Here is a 17,496-nt window from a genome sequence, read left to right as displayed (position 1 = left end):
GACCCAGTGGGGTGTTAGGGAAGGGATAAGCTGAGTCCCCAAGAGGGAGACCTACATGAACGGCCACTAGGAGACTCAACTGCAGTGGCATCGGCCTTCAAGGGTGGTCTCTACGCAGAGCAAGCGTTACAGCTGGGTGGTTTTGGCAACCACAGCTGAGCCTTTGAGATTTTGTGTTACAGACTGTGCATCTGGGTAGTCAAGAAAACGGTGAGAGTCTTGCTTAGAAAGCCACACCAGGCCTCTACAGGAAACGGTTTCCATCAGGGTGCTCAAGGGACAGTCTACCATGCGTCTGGAAAGTCGGGGATCCTCTGAGATTCTCACATCCCACACATCTTCTTTCTCACCCCCTTCTCCCCCCCCCCCCGCCCCGTTACCTGACATGTGGGCAGGAGCACCTTTGCTTCCATGAAGACTGCCTTCTGTGGACCCTGATGGGTGGAGTGAGCTGACTCGGGCCCTTACCCCGTTCACAGACTCCGATGGTGCCGAAGCAGGTGACAAAGGTCTGATTTCCTTGGAAGGACTACATCTGGTGCCTGATGTAGATATGTTGTGGCACAGGGGAAAGTGTTTGTCGACGCACGTCGTTTACCATTTAGTCTAATCTGGCAGGTTTTGTTCAGTCTAACCTTATGATTCAGACTTGAAGTTTCGTCAGCGGAGGGAACAGAAAAGAATATTCGAATATGAAGCCAGCTCCCGGTTGGCCATTCTTTGAGTTGATAGGATTTCAGCAGGGTTTGCGGAGTTCAGACATCCGGTGGGAGGGAGGGAGGGGGAAGCAGGCTCAGCTCACATGAGCACAGGAGAGGCTTTCCTTCCTCTGACCTCACCAGTAGTTTGTACTGTGTCTGAGGATGGGTCTTCATCTGGACCACAGCTCTCCCTGTGTCTTGGTGTTGAGGATGCCAAGGAGCCATGAGGATGCCCGGATGGTGGTTTTGAATGAAATGTCCCTATAGTCTCTGGCATCTGAATTGCTCCCTAGCTGGTAGCACTGTTCAGAAAAGCCTCGCGGAGGTGTGGCCTTGTTGAAGGAAGTATGTCATCCAGGGGTATGAGGGGCCCCAGGGGTCAGGGTGGAAGTTGAGAGTTTTTAAAAGCTTGTGCCATTTTGAGTTCACACTCTCTCTCTGCTTCCTGACTGTGGTTCAGGGTGTAGGCTCGGAGGCTATGCTCCTGCCCCAGCGCCTGCTGCTTGTTGCCACCATGGACACTGGGGCTGTAAGCCCAAACAAGCGCCCTTTACGTTGCTGTGGTGGTGGTGTTTTATTACGGCAGTAGGAGGCAGTTAATGCACCTGTCGACCAGCCGTGTGTCTCATTCCTTATAGTCTCAGTCTTCAGGAGCTGGGGCAAAGCCATCTGCTCGGCACAGAGGGAAGATCAGAGGTCAGCGCCAAGACTTCAACGTACCAGTTCTATTCTCTGCAAAGGGCCTTGGAACCAAACAAAAACACCCCCAATCCAGAGTGGCCCCAAGGAGCAAATGCCAGGGTAGGCAGTGAGCAGTGGACGACCCCAGGGTGGGGAGAGGCCTGGGCCAGCTGAGGCCCACAAGGAGGAGGCTGCCACTTCATTGTATTTGCTCTGAAGGAGTCTATAACTCCAAAGACTTCTACTAAGATGGACCTTTCTTTCTCACTGTTGAATTGGTACAGCCGATGTTCATATGATTCATAATTAAAGCCAATAATGCAGAGAAAACTGCCTTAAGCCCCCCAGGAAGTCTTTGGCTTGGATAGACCATAAAACTAGAACATGGGGCCTTCTGGAACAGCAGGGTCCTCCGTTCTGGGTGCCACTGGGACTCCGGCCTTCTGTCTTTGGGCTGGTAACAGCTCAGTTCTCAATCAAGATAGTCAAAGGGGATGGAGCGGTCTGGGTGCTGACCTCCGTGCTCTTGTTAGCCATTTCTGAGGCAGAATCTGTACTGGCTGGGGTGTCATGCTCACTGGGGGACAGAGATCATTGGCAGATCCCGGAAGACAGGAACAAGGGAGAGAGATGGAGATGATGGGCAAAGTCAGGCCAGGGGCTGGGAAAGCAAGCTCCCACCGGGAGTGTGTTAAAAGGGCGGCTGGGTGAGCCTGGGCCTGGTGATCAGTGGAAACCGGAGGAAAAAGACATTTGATAGCAGACATATCCATAAACACCTCTCCACACAGAATGCTGAAAGCTGAAAATAGCCCGAACAAAGGGCAGGCAAGCCTGTTTCACCAGCTGCCCCGCCAGGCTGCGCAGGACACGGGAGCTCTTGAGGCTTCACCTTCAGATCCATTCTGGTCTCCCCATTTTGAGAGACGTTCCGCCCACCAGATGCCTCTGAATTTAATACGCAGGTAAATAAAGTTGCCTGCTCTAGGAAGCTCGCCACAGAGCTCCTGTGTCTTGGGAGAGCTGCAGAAAGGAAGCAAAGCGGAATTCTTCTGAGACCTCTGGATCTTTCCATCCGGCTCATGCCAGGACAAGATGTCTGTGTTCCTCCAGTCCCCTGCCCCTGCTGCCCCAGGACAGGTGTTCACCTAGGGAAATCCAAGGCCCAAGAGGAAACTTGGGCAGAGGGAAAGAGGATGTTTTTATTTTTTAATCTGACTTCCAGTTGGTAGCAACAATTTTTCCCTCATGTATTGAATGCAGGCGACTCAAGTGGGGTTGGTGGGTTGTCTACACGGCAGCTATCTCTGTGATGTTTGCAGGGAGCCCCATGCCGTTCCCACAGTAGCTGCTTTGCCCGCAATCCCCCACCAGCACTGTGAAGGCCCAGCTTTTCCCATGTGCTCACTCATGTTTGCCATCTTTGGTCCTTTGGGTAATTGCTGTCCTAACTGGTGGGCTTGGATTTGCGTTTCTCTGATGGTTCCCGACTCTGGAACCTTGTTCGTACACCTCTTAAGTAGGCACGTGTCTTCTTTTGAGACACTCATTTGGATCATTTGGAGTAAAAAACCCTTGAAGTAAAGGAACATCAGAAAGAAAAGGCTTTATGAGCCTTTGCTGATGCCGTAAGATGCCGGGACTGAGACATGCTCCTGCAACCAGCAGCTACAGGGTTACAAAGCAGTTAGAAAAATTCCACTGGGCCCCTGAGCCAAGAGCATATTACGGTGAGCAACAGTATATATAAATGTATGTGCGCGCACATGTGTGTATGTGTGTGTGCGCGCATGCACGTTTATTACCCGATATGTGTGTGTGTATGTATGTACACATATGTATATATTCCAACACTTTAGGAATACACATGTCTAACCCATGGGGCCCAGTCACTGAGGAAGGAGAGGGTCGCAGGAGAGCCACTCCTGCTCCCTGTCCTGTCTGTGGCATCAGTAGCACTGCATGGGCCAGGCTGGGCGTCCTGTTACAGATAGCAGAATTGGTCACTGAGCCCCAGCCCCAGGAAGAAACTTCTATTCAGACTGTGTTTCCTTTAAGTTCCTCTTAGTGAGACTGTAAAGAACTCGTGTCACCTGACTTCCCACCACAGGAACGGAGTCCCCAACTGTGAGGGTTTGGCAGGGTTAGAGTCACCGAGTGTGCCTATGAAGGGACACTCTAGATTGGCCTCAGGGGAGGAGAGCCACCCTAGGTGTGGCAGCACTTTTCCTAGGGTGGGCTCCCTGGGGTGGGTTCCAGGGCTGGATCTCAAGGAAAAGGAACTGAACCGCAAGGCCATGCCATTCTGCTCCCTGACAGGGGCGCAGCATGACCAGCCACCCGTAGTCAGCCACCCATTGCTGCAGCGGACTGTCCTCACACCGTGAGCCCAAATCAATCCTTAAGTTACTCCTGTCAGGGTTTTGGTCCCAGCAAGGAAAATGGTGACTAATACACTAAGGCAATTAACTTAGAAGAAAAAGATTTCTCGGGAGCCTTCTGCTCACTGTCTAGCCGTGTTGCTGTGGTCCCGAAGGGAGAGTGTATGACAGAGTCGAATCATTCACTTCATCAGCAGCAGAAATGGCAGGTCTCCAGCGACGTCAATGCCTGCCTGGCACGAGGCCTCACCTTTGGCTTTGAAGTCCTGGGGTAGAATGCAGGGCCTTGTACAGGCCAGGTCAGCTCCCTAACCCCAGCCCCGAGGTCTGTGATTCTCCTACATTTGTAATCTCTTCTAATCACAGCTGTAATTAGAGAGCCCTAACCACACTGCTTAAAGTCACCCTCCCCCCACCCCTCCCCCACCTTACCCCCCACCCTCCTCCCTCCCTGCACCCCTCCCCATCCCTTCCCCCATCCCACTCCCTATCCCCCCCACTGACCCCCCACTCTAGCCCCCTCCCCCACCCCACCTCTGGTCCGCAGGGAACACTCACAGTCCCCAGCCTTGGTTCCTACTTGCTTCTGAGGTTCTTACAAGCTGGGACTTTGTCTGTTCGTGGCAGTATCTCAAGATCCTGGTTCTTTGATGAATGGGTGAATCAAAATTAAAAAGCCTGTGGGCATACAACACTTAAAAGATTACATGCGGTGTGCTTGGATTTGTCTCCTGGCTAGTAATAGAGTTCATTGAGAAATTTTGTAGATTGATCTGCGCCTCCCCCCTGGAGAAACTGTTTCAACTAGGAAGAAACTGCCATATGAAAGCCCCCCTCCCCCACCCCCAGCTCCTCGGGCTGCATGAGTCTGACTTTTAGATCTTAGGTGGCTTGCCACTGCCTGGGTGTTCTCCAGTTGCCGCCTGCTCTCCATTTTCTGTCTCTAGAACATTGTGGCTACTGTGGTTTTTGTTGCTGTTTGTTTATTTGTTTGTTTGAGACTGAGTTTCTCTGTGTTAGCCTTGGCTGTCCTGGACTTGCTGTGTAGACCAGGCTGGCCTCGAACTCACAGTGATCCGTCTGCCTCTGCCTCCCCACTCCCAATGGACACTGTGACACTTAGTGCTATAATTGTCCTTTTGCTGGAATCTGAGAGCAGCTGGGAGATGAGCCTCTGCATATTCCTGTAGGAATAATCTTGATTGTGTCCCCTGACTTGGGAAGACCCATCTTAATTGTGAGTGAGGCTGTTTCCTGAGGGGGGTATCCTGGGCTGTGTAAACGGGGCAGGGAGCCAAGTAACAACAGCTCTCTTGCAGGGATCTGTTTCTTAACTGTGGGTACGGTGTGGCCAGCTCGTTCTGGCTCCTCCTACCTTGACTTCTGCTCTGATCGCACCCTTGAACCACAGCCAGAATAAAACCTCCCTCCCTCAAGGTGCTTTTGTCAGGACATTTTTATCACAGCAACGGGAAAGTAAAACAGACAAAGAAGGTACCAGTTCTCCTGAGCTTTCCCTCACGGCAGAGATGCTGCGCCCCCACCCCCATGGCCTCCGCCCCCACCCCCACAGCCCCCCGCCCCCGGCCCCGGCCCCCATGGCCTCCGCCCCTGCCCCCACCCTGTGCCTCATCCCTGCACATGTGGGGAGTCTGGTATGTGCAGTTCCCTTCAAGTCCCCTCTGATCTTTTACTTGTGAACTCTTTGTTCTTGTGAACTCTCTGTTGAGCAGCACATCCAGGCTTTCTGTCAACATGCTATTTTTACCCAAACCGCCCATTATTTTTCCCCTGGCTCTTTGATGCTTTTAAGATGTATTTTGCAACGTCAGTTGGGAAAATTGAGGAGGCTGGAGTGCTTTTCTGTTGCTTTCCCAGAATGCTTGCACGATCCTGCAGGGAAGATTTTGAGATGTCTGCTAAGGGGCAGCAGATGCCCACTGCTAGCTGCTGCGGTGACTTGCAGCTTGTCTGGCTCTGGCCCTTCCTCCTGTGTTCCCCTGGTCCTTCCTGTGGGCACTCCAGAGAAAAGAGCAGTCTGTGCTCAGCTCTCTCCTCCTGAGGTGTGTGGGCTCTTTATTGACAAGGCTGCCACAGCTGTACAACCTCTGGGGCTCCCTGCCTCCCCCTGGCCCCATGATCATCAGTAGGGTCACCTACAGATGTTATAGGAGCACAGAAGACACAGTTGCTATGGCAACAGACCTCCCAAGTCAGAGGTCCCCATACCTCTGCTTCTTTCCCCTGTGTCCTCCAGGCCAACTACCTGCTCAGAACCTTCCATCTCTAAGACAAATAGGTACCTAGCCACTGGGGCCGGGCTGGCGGACAGGAGGCCAGCCAGATACTAAAAGCAGTGTCCCTAGCTGTGCTCTTTTCAGTACACAACAAAAAGCAGCCAGGTCCACAGAGTGTCCCGGGAATGTGGAATCAGCTCACTGCGGTCGGAAGCTCTCCCCTGCCTTCCCACACCCCCTCCCAGGCACTGTCCACCCAAAGCCTAGCAGGTCATAGCTAGGCTACTCTGTCTGTTTCTGATCACCTAAGGCTGATGAGACAGAGCAAGGTGCATTCTTAGCGAAGCCCCTTCTGCTACGGAGGTCACAGTGATGGTATCTTTAGAGGGTGCCCTCTGTTACACGCCCAGGTGCCAGCACCCACAGCGTGCCTCACAGTCACCTGCAGCTCCAGCTGCAGGGTGTCCTGTTCCCTCTTCTTGGCACTAGGCACACACATGGTGCACACACATGGTGCACACATTGGTGTGCACACATGCATGCAGGTAAAACAAAATACAAATTCATCTTAAAATAAAAACTTTTTATTCAGCCCTTCCCTCCTCTCCCCTCTCTTTCCCCTGCCCCACCTCCCTCCCCTCACTTCCCATCCACTCTATCTCCTCCTTCCCCCCCATCTCTCTTGTTTCAGTCCTGTTCTCTGTCCACCCTTCCCCTCCCCCTCTTCTCTTCCTCTTTCTTTCCTTTTTCTCTCCTACTCCTCCCTCCTCACCCCTGCCTCTCCTCTCCTCTCCCTTCTTCTTTTCCCTCCTTTCCTCCCTTCCCCTCTGTTCTCTGCCCTTCCTCTCCCTTGCTCTCACCTCCTCAGGCCTCCCTGCCCCCTTCTTTTCATCTCCTCTCCTCCCCTCTCCTCCTCTCTCCTCCCCTCTCCTCCCCTCTCCTCTTGTCCTTCCCCTCTTCCTTTCATGTGCTAGTTTGGGGCCCAGAGGCTGGCCCAAGCTTAGGCCCAAGCTTAGGCAAGTGCTCTACCAGTAGGCTGCATTTCCAATCCTCTTTTCTCCTCCGTTTCATTCGAGCATTTGATCTGATTTTTGTTTGCTTGTTTCTGCACTTTGAAACATAAATTATACTTCTTGTTATTTTTTTACATATAATAAGAGCCTGTGAGTCTATAATACATGTTTAAGATATGTTCAAGAGCACAGACAGCAGCAGGAGAGCTGAAATTAACGTGCTTAGTGTTGGGGACAGGAGGTGGACCAAGACCTCTCAGAGCCAGGCACTAACTCTCAGCTCTAGAACCTCAAGGCGGGATTAGAGTTGGAGACTGGGTCTTCACTGGGGCATCTGGATTAGGATTAGGTCTCTGTGGTGGCGCCAATACATGAATGGGAGAATATGGACACAGGGACACCAATAAATGTAGGCTGAAGCGAAGAGCCAGACAGAACAGATGGCCGCCTACACACCAGGGAGAGAGCTGGGGACTGATGACCCTGACCTCCTCAAAGGAGCCAAATTGTTGACATAGTTGTATCACACTATGGCTTGCAGAGCTATGATAGAAATAAATGCTGCCCACGTCTCACCCTAGCGCTAGCCCTGGGGAAAGAACTAGTGCTCACAAGACATGGGAGGTTGGACTGAAAGGAGCAGAAGCAGCGAATGTAAAACCAGCAGAGCATGTTAGCATGTGAGTGTGCATGTGTGGATGCATTTGGTGTTCAGCACAACCACAGATGCCCAACACCTGTCAGCTTTTGGCAAGGCTGATCCCAAAGCTGTCCTTAAAACGCACTGGCCAGGTGAAATGAGTTATCTGGACAGCGACCGTAGACCCAGCGGGAAGGCTGAGCTCTGAGCCTCCCAGTCCAGCCCCCAGCTGCCTCTTTTCCTCCTGTGTTTCTTCACTGCAGAGGGAAGGAGGGCCTGGCTTTGGTCACCTTCAGAATCTCATATTGCTGATAGATAAATGCACCTGTGGCTGAATGAACACAGAAAAGTGAATGGAAGTTCATCAGACTGCTAAGCAAACCTTGGGTGGCTTAGGAAGCTGGGACCCAGCATCCTACAGGCTGTCCTGGGACCCTCGGGTGGCTTAGGAAGCTGGGACCCAGCATCCTACAATCTAGTCCACAATACAAATGTGCTGCCTCAGGAGCTGAGCTCTCTGGGTAAGAGGATGATGTGCAGGTGTAAGTGTGCTGTAGAGTGGTGTTGCAGAGCACGCCAATCGTGGACAGGAAAGACAGGCTGCTGCTGCTCAGACACCCAGAGAAGGAGGTTTCTCTGGGCATCAGGCCACCTAGATCCCTCTGCAGCTCCCAGCCATAATCTGCATGCCAGGCATGACAAGTCAGGGGCTCCTGGTGGGCTAGGATGTTTATCTCTCTAGGCCTCAATTCCCACATCTGCAAAATGGGCATGGTAAAACCTCCCTCTCGGGTGACTGAGGTATATATAATGGGATGGCAGATGAAAGTGAACTTTGAAAATGGCATGGTCACTAATTATGCACTTACTTTATGATGGAGATATGTCTTCCAGCCCCAAAGGGGATGGAGTTTCTGGGCGAACTGGATAGTGTTTCTCAGAGCCAGGTTAATGTGGAGGTGACTGCAGCTGACACACAATCCTTTCTCCTCCAGAGCTTATGTCTCAGGCTTAGGTTTGTCTAGCGTGCGACCTTGTCGCTCCATCTTCCACCCAGCCCACGTCTCCCTGGTCCACTGGACTGCACGAATTCACGCCTCTGATCTGCTGTGTCATGTGATCACACACTGAGCCCTGGTTCTACATCTGAAGAGATCAGAGCTGGACACGTGGAAACTGCTTGTGGGAACTGTCTTTGGCAATCCTAAGCCACCGTGCCAACTGAACACGGCTTTGGGAGGCAGGGAGGGAACAGTTACTCACGGCGCCTGGAACAAAAGCCATGTCAGTTCCAGCTTCAAAGATGTGGTCATACCAGCTATGCCCAAAAATGGTCTTTCCCCAGTGTCAGATTTCAAGCAGGACTCACATGGTTGAGCTCCACCCACGAGTTACAAAATGCTTTCACAACCAGGGGTTTCCCCTGCCAGGCTTTGGGGCTCACCCTTCTGTTCTGCTCTGAAGGAGCTGACAGATCAGCATCTGGCACAGATGAAGAGAACCAGTGGTCATGGGTAATTTAAAATGCAAACCAAGGGCGGAGGAGAGAGGAGCAGGGAGGCTGAAGGAGGCCCTGTGTGACATCTGGGCTAGTAGTGTTGGTGAGCCCTTTTTAAAGTTACAATAACTAATATTTTTATTTAAACAAAAAAATTTATACAGTATATTTTGATCATATTCCTCCCCTTTGCCTAAACTCTTCCCAGGTCCTCTCTACCTCCCTATCTATCCAACTTCCTATTCTTTTTCTCTCTCAAAGCAAAAACTAAAAATCAAAAGACAAACTGGGGGGGAAAAAAGCCACCAGGACCAAAAAAAAAAAAAAAAAAAAAGAAGTCAAAACAAATAATGTGCCCTGCCCCTCCCCCAACAAACACCATGGAGTTCGTTGGTGTTGGCCAAGCACTCCTGGGCAGATAGCTTCCTGGTTAGGGGTGATGCTCTGTGTCCTTCCTCCTCTGGGTGCTGGGATTTCTGTCTGGTCCTAACCTGTGCAGGTCTCGGGCATGAGTTATCTGTATCAATCCTGCTGTGTCTGGAGTCATGTGCTCCCTCTGGCTCTTAAAGTCTTTCCACCTCTGCTTGCATACAGATCCCTAAGCCTTCATGGGAAGGCATGATAAAGGCACATCACTTTCTACACATCCTGTAGCCGTGGGTCTCCATGTAAATCCCCCTCTGCTGCAAGAAGAAGCTTTTCCGATGAGGTTGAAAGACGCTCTGATCTGCGGGTAAAGGAGAGTATCATTAGGTTACATTTTATTGCTAAGGTCCATGAGAAGAATAGCAGTAATTGTGTTTTTCCCTAGGCCCGTAACCAATATAGCCTCGGGTCCTTGGCCACTCTACCCAGTGTCACACATGAGGTATAAGTTCCATCCCACTTAGTGGCCTTAAATCCAACACAACTGCTTGGTTGTATCCCCATAGCGTTGTGCCACAATTGGACCAATATATCAGACAGGCAACTTTGTTATGCCCAAAATTTCAAGAGACTCCCCGAACAGGCCACCCAAGAGCCGAGTCCAAATGCAATGGCAAGGAAGCCTTTAATGCAGGCTTGAACCCGGGGCCACCTCCAGTGCACTGACACAGCAGGTGCAGGGAAGCGGCCTCGAGTCTCAAGTGAGAGGGGTTTTTATAGGTTTTAGACAAAGAAATGGGTTTTACGGGATATGGTTGGATGACATTTGGGCAGAAAAGCTGCAAGTAGGGAGTTACAAGCCTTGGTGTCTGATGGTTAGGAATAGGTGTAGGGCAAGTTGGCCTATAGGAAAGATTGATTGAGCAGTTATGGGGGCGTTAGGGACTTTGGAACTTTGGCCTTTGGAGCTTTGGTCAGCTTGACCAGCAGAGAGTATATTTGGACTTTCCCAAGGTGAGCTGATTGTGTTGCTAGGGAATAGTTTTCTGTTTAGACTAGTTTGTGGTTTTATTGGGATCTGGTTTTCAGCCCTTGGCTAGGTTTAACACAAAATGGAGTTTCTTTTTCAAAATGGAGTTTGTCTGGTCCTTTCAGCTTATTGCTGTAGGCTGAAGGTGTTGTAGTGGGGTGGTAGTGGTGGTCGCTGTCCTCCTCTGGTGGTACGTCAGTCAGTCCTGGTGAAGCTTCCAGTTGGACAGCGTCTCGATTTCCTCATGTTTGATGACGTAAGTAAGCTGTGACATCCCCAATAGGGCCTTACCACCATGCCGTGGATAACAATCAATAGCCTTTGCAATAGCCTGTGATATTTTGGGGGGAGAGAGAAGAATGTCCACGAGACCCCTTTTTTCATGGCTCAAGAAGACACACCCCATCGCTGGCACGGGAGATTGTACTTGGCAGTGTAGGATGCTCGGCTGGGGCACTGACTCACCCATCGTGTCACTATATAGTCACTCCATTTAAGTTCCTTTCACGTATATATGTATTTTGGGGGAGTTTCTAGAGTAGTAGGTTTCCATATGGCTTTCCAGAAGTGTGAGTTAGTGTTAGCTGTCCCCCCCCCCCCACATCCCCTCCTGTCTCCTGCTCCCTCTCCTCCCATCTCATCTCCCTACTCCTTTCCCCCCTTTTATCTCTCTTTAGCAGGATACTCTATTTCCCTTTTCTCCGAGGACTCCCCACCTCCACCACTGGTCCCTCATTATCTACCTCTGTGGTAATTTGGTTGAATCACACATATCGAAAGCTTAAAAGATAGCATCCACACATAAGGGAAACAAAGTGCAGAGTCTGTCTTGTCTGGGTGTCCTCACCCAGGATGATTTTTTTTCCCTAGCTCGATTCATTTGCCTGAACGTTTCATAATTTTATTTTTATTGGCAGCTACAACACATTCCATTATGTAAATATTCTGGATTTTCATGATCTGTTTATTAGTTGATGGGCATCTAGGCTGTTCCCAGGTTCTGGCTATTATGAATAGAGCAGCCAGCAACATACACAAGGACGCATCGCTATAGTGAGACACTGAGTCGCCTTGGTGTATGGCCAAAGGCAGTATGGTTGCATGCTGTGTTAGACTGATTTTCAGCTGGGATTCGGACCCAAAACACGCAGCTGAGGTGCTCATTTGACCAGGGTGAACCTGGTCCCCAGATTCCTCCAGCATTCCTTGGTCCCTGCCTGTTACAGGGCACTGCTGGCATACCAGGCACTCCGGGCTGAGCTTTCCTGCCCAGGGGCTTGGACTCCCTTCTCCCAGAAGCTCTTCCCTATATAACCTAGACATCTTGTGCGCTCTCTGTCTCTCTGTCTCTGTCTCTCTGTCTTTGTCTCTCTGTCTCTGTCTCTGTCTTTCTCTCTCTGTCTCTCTCTCTCTGTCTCTGTCTCTCTGTCTCTGTGTCTCTGTGTCTCTGTGTCTCTCTCTCTCTCTCTCTCTCTCACAGACACACACATACAAACACAGTGCACTTTCTCCCCACCCACCCCACTTTTCTGTCACCTTCTGCATGGCGACTTCACTAATCTAACCCCCTCCTGTGAGGTTGGTGAACTCACCCAAGAGCTGCCCCCGGTATCCCTGAATTTATATACTCTAATTTGCCTTGAATTGGCTCACTTGGTCAGCAGAGACAACCCATCACCCTCTAACGCTGACTCTATGGTGGTTTTTACGATGAATAAGTGTTGCCCTTTCCCCTCATCCTTGCCGGCATGTGCTATCATTTGTTTTACTGATGTTGGCCATTCTGGCTGGGGTGGAATGAAATCTCAAAGCAGTGTTTAAATTATACTCCGCTGATGGCTAAGGATGTTGAGCATTTCTTTGAGGCTTCTCACCCGTTTGTGTTTCCTCTTTTGAGAACTCTCTACTTAGTTCTGCACTCCATTTTTTAATTGAGTTGTTTGTTTCCTTGAAGCTCAGGTTTTTTGTTTGTTTTTTAATTCTTTGTATAGTCTAGATACTAAACTTCTATGAGATGTGTAATTAATTGGTAAAGACTTTTTCCCATTCTGTAGGCTCTCACTTTGCCTAAGGGTGTCCCCCTGTCATAAGAAGCTTTTCAGCTTCGTCAAGTCCCATTTATTGGTTCCTCGGTTTTAATGCCTGCGCTATCAAATCCTAATCAGAAACTCTTCCCTGGGCCAGTGAGTTCAAGCCCATTCCTTACTTTCTCTTTCTATCAGATTCAGGGTACCTGGTCTTCTGGTGAGATTCTTGATCCATTTGGAGGTGACTTTTGTGCGGGGTGAAAAATATGGATCTATTTGCAGTCTTCTACATGCAGCTGCTCGGTTTGGCCAAGACTATTTGTTGAAGATGCTGTCTTTTCTCCAGGTATCTGTTTGGGTTCTTCATCAAAAATTGTGTGTCTATTAATACGTGGAGTTATATCTGGGTCCTCAATTTAATTCCATTGGCCAATATGTCTTTTTATGCTAACAGGGTGGTCAAGGAGCAGTGCGAGTCTAGAGTGAAGGAATTAACTTCCTGCCTCGCTGTTTTTCTCACTGTGTAGCTCTGGCAAGCCTGGAACCTCATATGTGGAGTAAGATGGCCTTGAACTTCCAATGACCCTCCTGTCTGTGCCTCTTGAGTTTTAGGATTACTAGGTGTGCGCCACTGTCTTCGGCTTTAATCTCATTATTTCCTCACCATAGAGAGGGTCTCAGCTTTGAGTATGTTAAGAAAAATATGAGGGGCTGGTGAGATGGACCAGTGGATGAAAGCGCTTGCTGCTGAGCCTGATGACCTGAGTTTGATCCCCAAGACCCACATGCTGGAGGGAGAGGACTGACTCTTTCACATGAGCACTGCTGCATGTGCTCTTTCTGTCTCTCTCTATCTCTCTCTGTCTCTGTCTGTCTGTCTGTCTGTCTGTCTGTCTCTCTCTCTCTCTCTCTCTCTCTCTCTCTCTCTCTCTCTCCCCTCTGTCTTTCTTCCTCCCCTATCTCCCACTCTTCCCCCCTCCCGACATGTATGTGTGTCATATAACTGTAATAAAATGTTAAAGGAAAAAATGACTTTTCTACATATACAAGTTCCCTTTTCTTCTTTGGCAAATTTTATTTTTAAAATATCAAATTTAAATCAGTCACAAACATAAAACATCTGAATTGGTAACATCTTCACAGATGACTAATTACCTTTGTAATAAAAGGATTGTTGGTTCATTCATAGGCTTGGCATAGAAATTTTACAGTAATGCTGGGGGGCGGAAAAAGCATCATTTTCTTATACCTTTGGGGGAAACACTAGAATTAGCATGGAATACACCTAAGAAATGTTTTTCTAAATGACTCAAATGCTGGGGACACAGCTAAGTGTTCAGTGCTTGCCCAGCAAAGGCAGGGGCCTGTTGTCAATTTAATTAATTAATTTATTGTGTGCCCATGCCACAGCACATGCACTGAGGTCAGAGGCCAACTTTTAAAAATTGGTTCTTTCTTGCTGTGGGTTCTGGGGATTGAACTCTGGACACTGGGTTTGGGAGACACACACTTTTTAGCTGCAAAGCCATCTCCAAGGCCCTGAGGGACAGTTCTTAGAATCGGATCACCGTGTTGCTGTATTTTGGTATTTGACTGTTCTCAGTCCTCAGATGTCTGTGTGTTGAAGGCTTGATCCCCATCAGGGCCTGGTGAGACGTCTTCAGGGGTCTTCAGATCACAGAGAGCATACCTTTGCAGGGGGCTGTGGGCTCTGGCCTGGTCTTTCTCCTCTGTTCTCTGGCCACAAGGCAGGCAGTTCTGCTGTGCCAAAAGCTGTCACCATAAAGCGTTGGCTCACCATAGATGCCCAGTAGTGCAGCCAGCTGACCAGGACTGACACATCCCAGTGTGTGAAACCAAGTACATGGGTTTTTTTCTTTATACATAGATTATCTCAAGTATTTTGTTTTAGTCACAGAAAACTAACACTTTTATTAAACAGATAATTATATTCAATATGATTCAGAACTGTCTAAACTATGAAGCAAAACACACTATTTTTCTTAGAAGGCTTAGGATTGCAGTTGTGTATCATGAAGGAACAAGGAAGGAGTTTTCAAATATTTGTTTAAGTAAAGATGTGTCCTTGTTAACTATGGAGGGGTGAGATGGAGACAAAGACACTAGGTTACAGGGATCTGGGGCATATTTGCCCACCTCTACCACAGTCTCTCCTTTCCACAGTGGCTCCCAGAGTATGGTCCTAAGTCTCCTGAGGTTTCTGAGACACTCTGAAGGCTATCCATAAGGTAAAAACATTGTGTAACAATACTAATCTACTTATTCTTTTTCACTGTGTTGGCCTTAGTGCAAACACAAACGTTATTAAGGCTCCTGGTGCCTCTTCAGAGGTCAGAGCACACTGCATGTCATTGCTTTCTTCACGACATTGTGATGAAAAAGAACACCCCTTACAAAAAAAGTCACACATGAGAATAGATTTGATGAAGGAGTTAAGATTCATTTGCTCACAGGACAAACCTCATTTCAACTCTGTAATAGAAGTCTGCTGCATTCTAAATAAAGTGTGGTTGACTGCTCCAAAGAAATCCAGCCATGTTTTGAGTTGCCAGCTAAACTAACCACCTGCTTCTGCCTCACTGAGTTCTGGGATTAAAGGCATGCATCACCATGCCCAGCTAAGGTTAAACTTTCAATAAGAAATCTCTATATGAGTGGAAACTTTTCAATCATTTCTCCCTGATAGGATTGCCTTGCTAGGCCACAGGGGAAGAGGATGAACTCAGTCCTGATGCAACTTGATGCGTTGGGGTGATGGACAGGGAGGCTCCCCTTTTTTGAGGAATAGGGGAGGACGAGACTGGGAGGAGAGGAGGGAAGGGGCTACAACAGGACAGTAAACTGAATAAATTAATAATAATAATAATAATAATAATAATAATAATAATAATAATAATAATAATTTGTATATGTCACTGTGAGACTGATAAGCTTCCTGGAACTTTTCTATAAAAAACAGAGAGTAATGCTAAGTCCAGTAACCCATTGACAGTGTCTGCTAAACTGTGTCATCATTTGAAGAGGTATTTTCCAAATAATAAATGCAGATTCCCAAATCACACATGGGCAAGGATCCAAGATAAGACTGACTTGGTAGAATGCAGCAAGAGGAAGCTTACTGTGTGCTCCATCTGGCCACAGTTCACCTCTCCACTTGCTTCCATGAACAATGCAGTACCGTATAGACTATCCACAATATCTGACACAGCTGTTGAATGCTCTTTCTTGACTTGTATTGTGAATTTGTTAAGCCTGACTTTCTTTATAAACTCACCAAGACAGAAAAGCCAAATGTTGTGCAAACATAGGAAACAATGTTATAATAAATTTTAAAAAAATCTTAAGTGCTATTATGCTAATGTATGGGTGATTTTGAAATGAAAATTCTAAACATTAAAAATTGTATTTGTCTGCATGTCTGTACACCACATGCTTGCATTGCCACAGAAGTCAGGAGAGAGTGCTGGGCCCCATGAAAGTGGAGCCATAGGCGGTTGTGAGCTTCCAGGTGGGGTGCTGAGAACCAAACCTAGGTCCTCTGCTAGAGCAACAGGTACTCTGAACTGCTGAGCTGTCTTAATTTTTAAAAATTTCATGTGTACTATGATAAGCAGGGACGGCTAGGGACTGGCATTCCACCAGCTCCCTGGAGGGTATGGGGCACCAATTCCAGCCCCTGCTGAGTCTGTGGTAAGATTGTCACAGTTGGGTGTGGCTTCAGTGTCCTTGTGGATCCTGGGGTGTGGAAACGTCCTGGGAGCCAGAGTGAGGACTGATCAGTCACCCTGAGAACCGTGAGGGAAATGGTGCTGTGGCCGTGAACGGCAAAGGCGCCTCCAGTTCAGACCCTAGCATGTCTCCAAACTTCTGTTGCAATCCTCTCCTGGGTAGTGGCCTAACTGTAAACAGTTTTTCGCTAACTCCTTGAGGGAGGGCTCAGTGGATCCCACTTTGTGACTAGCTTAGTGAGCTGCAGACTAGACTGTCATGTCATGCACACTAGGGTACAGACTGAGCTCAAATTCTCCTCTGCATCACTCCTGGGGCCGGAGGGGGGGGGGGGGGCGAGGCTATTACAAGGAGCCGACATTACAAAGAGGCATTGGCATAAACCAAATCTTTATTATTTGAGAGAGAAAGAGAGAGAGAGAAAAGGCCAAATTATAAAACCTTCATACTTAAGACCACACCGAAGACTTTTAAGGACGTCCGTAGTAACCGTTAGATTCAACCATCTTCCATCTTGGCTGATGCAACTCAGGCTAAACATGGCAATTTCATGTGGCTCAACTGTATAAGCTGACCAACGGCTGAGCTTTGAGAGGAGCGTGCTCTTAGTCCCAAGTCTGTTTACATTGTAGACAGACGTCCCAGTGACAATCAGGTCCTGTGCTTAACCGCAAATCATTCTTTTTTTTCTGGGCATGCAGGCCAAGAAATCCCAGGATGGACAGCAGGTCCCAGCTGCTCCTGTGTCCCTGTGTAGTCTAGGGGCATGATGACTCTCTGCCAGTGTCACCAGCTGGTCAGGGGCCGGTAAAAGGTGAAGCCCGTTCGCTTTTGAAACCAAGTAACTGGATGAAAGCGTGGGGGCAGGGTGTCTCATGGTGGAGTTAACTCTTCACCAGATTAAGAGCACCCCACAAAACACTCCCTGTCCTGCTGGTCCTGTCTGTGCTTCTGGGTACCCACGCCAGGAAAAGAAAAGGAGCAAACTCTCTCAGGGCGCAGAGCAGAAGCAGCGTAGGAAACACGGCAGGTCAGCAAGGCGGGACGCGCCATGCTCAGTTAGGGTCATGGCTGATGGGAGGTCTCTCCCGACTGCCCTCAGCCCTGCCCAACATCTCTCCCTTTACACGAGCTAAGATAAAAATAAAGCTTTCATACAAATTACAATTTTT

This window comes from Acomys russatus, chromosome 8 (genome assembly GCF_903995435.1).
Source record: "Acomys russatus chromosome 8, mAcoRus1.1, whole genome shotgun sequence".
NCBI classification, from domain to species: Eukaryota; Metazoa; Chordata; class Mammalia; order Rodentia; family Muridae; genus Acomys; species Acomys russatus.
The sequence above is the reverse complement of the archived record's forward strand: the minus strand, read 5'-3'. Positions refer to the sequence as shown.